A 6,137-nucleotide genomic window follows, 5' to 3' on the forward strand; every position below is an offset into this window, starting at 1 on the left:
TGACATGCAAATGAGCTCTGCCGCATACTACTTGCTGCGTACATGCTGTGGACTACATAGTACACAGGATGTACGCTGGAGGAATTTAGTATGCGGGGAAATAGTACACAGCATGTACGCGGCACATACACTTTTCACATGCAAATGAGCCTGCGGTGTACTACCCCTGCGGCGTACATGCTGTGTACTCCTGCGGCGTACATGCTGTGTACTCCCGGCCCGAGTCCTGCAGCGTACATGCTGTGTACTCCTGCTGCTGTGTACTCTTGTGGCGAAACTGCTGTGATAATCATAATGTAAATTCCTTTCTCCACCAACTTTCGTATGTAAATGCTGATCATTTAGACAGAAAAAAACAGACAAAAGATAAGTGACATGCATCAATAAGTATTTACCCTTACCAAAATAATGTAGATTGATGTTATCAAATAGATTAGTATGCTTTTCTTCATCCACTTTTCAATGAAATAAATCAATTTTTGTAGCATGTAATTTGGTAAACATTTGAAGAAAATGGCGTAACTGCATCAAGGGGAAACAACTTTAATGCAACTAAATATAAGTGTTATGATTTATTATAGATGATGTGTGCGTAGTATGTATTTATTTTTATTAAAATCCATCTGAGAACAATCTAGGACTGGAATTATATAAGCATTTATACGCTTTTACGTCTGTAAAAAGTAGCGCACCAAAAAATGTTGGACTGATTTTTTCCAATGGGGTGAGCGCAATTAGCCAAAAATGTTCTGAAAATATACGAGTGGCAAATCCGATGAACAACTTTTTAATTTGGTGAGGCCTTAATGAGTTAACATAATGAGCATTAAAGCCTTTATAAAACATGATAGAATGGTGTTTTGCTTAAGAGTATTCAAATAACAGTGAGAGCTATTTTAAAATTTGGGCGCTGTTGAGGCATTATCTTGGTAATTATTTCATGTATTACAAAATGTAATGCAATGAAGTTCAAATAAGGCTTTTCAATTATCCAGGTTAGAAAGCTCCAGGATCAATTCAAAATGAAAAAGAATATATTTTTACACTGCATGCAAGGTGCAGCTCAGAAATCACTAAGATGTAAGCTTCACAAATGAACATTGCAAATAGTTTGGCAAATTTTCATTGTTCAGAATACCGGTAATCTGAACTATTCTATGCTATTAAGATAAGAGTTACTCGGAAATCAAGTTCTTGCTTACAAAAAAAAAAAAAAATGTACAAATCCTTCCTGCATGAAGTGTACTTCAGACTTTTACCTAAAAAAATTCAAAGTATAAACACCAAAAGAAAATGAACAAGTCCCTCCTGCATATATGAAGTTTACTTCAGACTTTAACTTATAAAAAAAAAACTAAGTATAAATGCCAAAAGATATTGTACAAGTCTTTCCCGCGTATATGAAGTGTACTGCACAAATTTCAAAGTATCTGCGGTGTACATGCAATGTACTATTTTCTTGTACAAGTCCCTCCTGCGTACATGCAGTGTACTCCTTAAATTTTCAGAATCTGTGCTGCGTACTTGAAGTGTACTAGTGACCTCCTGCGTACATGCTGTGTACTCGTCGAAATAGTACGCGGCATGTACGCGGCATGCGGTGTATGTAAAATGTACTCCTCTGGCGTACTACTGTGTTCGCGGCATATACACAGCAAATACGCAGCATGTACGCCACAGAGGCTTGCTTCTGTAAGGGTACAGACGTCCCCTACCAGTGAAAAAACAATATTACTTGACCTTCAGTAGTGACATTGACCTTTGATGACAACCATGGATCATGTGTGACACATAGTCTAATCATAGGGAATATTTCTGTGTAGTACTAAAAAAATCCTTCAATGTAATTAAATGAAATAGAGCAGAAACAAATTCTTAATTTACCTTGAACAGTGACCTTGACCTTTAATCGACATGCATAGATCATGCGTTGATACATTGTCTCATCATGGGGAACGTTTGTGTGTAGCACTAAGATAATCTGTCATTACATATTAAAGTTATGGAGCAGAAGCAATTTTTAGCCACTGCTAGGGGACATCCTACTTCAAATGGTATCGTAAAGATTTGATTAAGGTAGTTCTGCATGTTTGATAAACCGGAAGTGATGGCGTAATGTTATAATTTGGGGTCTCATTTATCTACATCTACATCTACATCTACATCTACATCTTTCACCCAACCGTCGATTTCCGACTATCACTGGGCGGCGCTGTCAGAGAAACAGTTGTTAAAGAAATGAAATGTTACAATGTTAAAAGAATAAAAGCTAAAAAAGACAGTATGCTACAGTTAAAATGGGACAGAGGCAATGAATCACATACTGACCACCGCCTGCCTCTCTCTAAAGATACTGAGACTAGGGCTAGATTTAACATAAGTTGGTAGGGAGTTCCAGAGTCAGATGGTCCTTGGGAAGTAGGAGTTAGAAAAGTACTGAGTGTGAGACATGGGGATTAAGTAATTTAGGTTTCTACCCAGATAGCAGACATGCGTTGGCCCAACGTTGGGCCAACGGCAGACTCTTCGTTGGCCCAACGAAGATTTCCATCGTTGGCCCAACGCCATTTTGCTAATTGGCGCAACGTTGGTCCAACGGTTGGTACACCGTTGGCCCAACGCCTGGTATCCTACGCTTATCGTTGGCCCTCCATTGGGCCAACAACTGGTATCCTACACTTATCGTTGGCCCTCCATTGGGCCAACAGCATTTTTTCGTCTATCATGGTTGGTCCAACGTTGGGCCAACTCTATTTCTTTGTTGGCCAAAGATGGATGCCAACACTATCCCAACGATTACGAAATTGAAAAAAGACTAAAACTAGCATTGTTTAGTACATATTTTATTTTCAAAACGTTGTGATTTTGTTAACATTTAATAAAAAGAAGTCTAACATTTATTTAAAGTTTGTTTGCAATTTTCCTGAAGAAATATAACAGAATATTTCATCACTACAACATGTCAAATATTGATTCCAGTCTTTTATAAATCTAAATATTTGTCTTTTTTCAGTCACTGATTAAATCCTACTAAAGTGAATTACTTTCTGTATATTACTCATTATATATCCAAGTTCTCTTTGATTGTTTTCTTTTCTCACTGAAGTTGCAGCTTCCTATTTTTTATATTTTTTTTCTTGTGCGACACAGTGTTAGGCACTCCATTATTACTCTCTTGAACAGCACCCTGTAAAAAAACAAAAATCATAATGATGATTAAACCATCCACGTCAAATTGATAACAATAACTAAAGAAATGCACATAAACCTCTGGACATAAACTTGTGTAAAATGTATGAAATTTATTTTTGTCTGTATTTAACCGAGAAAAATATGTTAGAATTAACGAGAATATGAGTTATTTTATTTACAGAATTTAATACTCAACACAAGTGCCATCCGCCAGCTTTAATTAAAAGTAATTAACGTATGTTCAAGTCACATGGATATTACATACAGGATATAAAAAAAATTCTCTATAAGATTCCACAACTTTATAAGAAGATTGAAGATTGAATACTGCTTAAGCCGGTGCTAGGGGGCGTGGGCAGTGTTGCCTTTTCCATTACTGCTCATGAACAGACTCAATCAAACCGAGTCTGCAATTTTCACTGTTTGCTTTGTTCTCGGTGCTTCCGAGGGATCTACTTTTCATATTTTATTTATAAAAAAAAATATTCAAAAACTTCTACTTACAGTTTATAGCTGGTAGACCGGGTTTTTGTTAAATCTAGATCTATCACATGTATAATAGTTTCCTTTACTTCACATGTCTGTGAAGCTAGAAATCTGGCCTAGAGTGTAAAATTAACCACATTTTCAGGGATTTCTTACATAAGCCGGGTTAACGAGAGTTCATGTTCTGGAATAGATTCAACAGATTTATTGTAAACATTTTATGATTGTATAAATTAGATATTTGTTATAGAGTTAGTAGTTTTTTTTTCAATACTTCTTTTTTAAGGTAGTAGATTTGAAATAGTTCAAAATATCATTACGGCTGCAAATAAGTTTTAAGTTTAATTAGCTCAAATTTAACTGATCACGAATTGGTGCAGAAAAGTGTTTAATTATTAATTAAATATTGCATGTTACACCTACACAATGTGTATACCTGTATGGGCTTGTGATAAAACTGTGACCTGTAATATATATAATTATTATATTATTACTTCTGATGAGCAAACGTTGGGCCAGCGATGTTTTCTCTGTATAAGTCTTTCCCTGGAAATTAATAGTGGGCCAATGCAGAGATATATGTGACTGAAACTTAAAGTTGGTTCAACGTTGGCCCAACAGCTGTATTTACAATACTTATTAATCATTGTTGGGCCAACAGTGGCCCAACAACGATTATCCTTTGACGGATTTCCGTCGTTGGCCCAATGACTTCATGTTTACAGGGTAGTTGGAATAAGATGAGATTGGTCGACTGCAACTGTCTGGGTCCTTATTTTATAAAACATTACTAATGAATTGTGTAACCTTCTATATTGGAGTGTATTCCATTCTAAAGTTTTCAGCATTTGTGTAACACTACTGGTGTAACTGTAGTCGTACATGACGTGCCTAGCAGCTGACCTTTGGACATTTTCGACTTTGCTAGTGAGGACTTTTGCCAAGGATGCCAGACGCTTGAACAGTATTCAGGTTGAGGGCGGACATAGGTTTTATAGGCAGCAATTTTGACCTTTTTATTGTCAGTTTTGACATTTCGTTGTATGAAGCGAAGAGTGGAAGCTACTTTGGAAGTGATATTGCCAATGTGTTTGGATCTTTGGAAATGGTTATGCCTAGGTATTTAGCTGCCTCACAAGTTTTTAACTCTGTCTTGTGAAGTTTGGGTAGACCACAGGATTTTTCTTTCTAAAGATTTTAAGGACTTCACACTTGTCCGGGTTGATTTTGCAGTTTGTGTGTTTGACTGAAATTATTTTTCTTGCACCAAACATGACCCCCACTTTTCTTTTGATTTTTATTGAGCACTAACAATATTCTTCAAGAAAATATAGAGTGGGCAGACCAATGCTCGGCGCATACCAACGCTCGGCGTATATCACGTTTCTCTGGGAATGTCTTAATATATATTTAAAATATCAGCTCTTATGAGTCCCTTTTCGTTTGTTTACATCACGCGTAATATTTTATCCCAGTGCGGTTCATTTCCGGTATGGTCACGTGGTTACAGTAGAGCAGACGATGCAAGGCTAAAAGCCGTTCAGTTTTGTGTTCTACTCTCATTAAGACAAATTTTCTGGTAAAATTGGTATTAAAAAAGTAGCTTGCAGGCCGAATTATGGAGAAAAAAAAGCATTTTTATTTTTAATTATTCTATTTCTTTATACTTAAATAAACTATAAACCCTTATCATGGCATTTTATACGGACCCATTGTACTGCACTTTTCTGTCGAAGTAATTGATATACTATGTGGACTAATGACACTTTTGAAAAGATTTCCAAAAATAATGGAAATAAATCATCAGATATCATAATTTATTGATTTCTTGAAGTTAGACTCACAGAATTGTGATAAATTATCTACAAATGAATTCCTTAAGATAATTGTTGTATAAAATGTGTTTATTCAATTTATAGATGCAGAACAGAGAGAGGGGTAATTTACGTACATGTTTATGTACTTAAAAAAATCAGTTAATCAATACAACCTATGTCTTGTGTTAAATATGTCTTATACTTCACTTTAATACATAAATAGTTCAAAATTACAACCTGCAGATTAATATGCCGTACGCCGAGCGTTTGTATACTTCCGCATGAACCACACAGGTTTTACTGGTACCATTTTTAGCTCCCGCCTATTACGTCACGGTGTGACTAGAAATATGTAAACAATATGGTTGAATACTCAAAGACTGTTCTACAAACTGACGATAAAAAAGTACGGTAAGTTAATGTAAAATCAGTTTTTAAATTTAAAATTTGTAGTTTTTAAGCCGAGCACTGGTCTGCCCACTCTAGGTTACATACATTTTAAATGGGTCCTGATGTGTGCTGCGGCTATTGGAAATAGGTCAGTTTTATATAGAATAAAGAACAACAACTATTTAGTGTGTTATAACCTATAGAAAGGGGAGTGCATTTAGTAGTTTTTAACCTCAAGTATAGGTACAAATG

This window comes from Mercenaria mercenaria, chromosome 5 (assembly GCF_021730395.1).
Source record: "Mercenaria mercenaria strain notata chromosome 5, MADL_Memer_1, whole genome shotgun sequence".
Taxonomy (NCBI): Eukaryota; Metazoa; Mollusca; class Bivalvia; order Venerida; family Veneridae; genus Mercenaria; species Mercenaria mercenaria.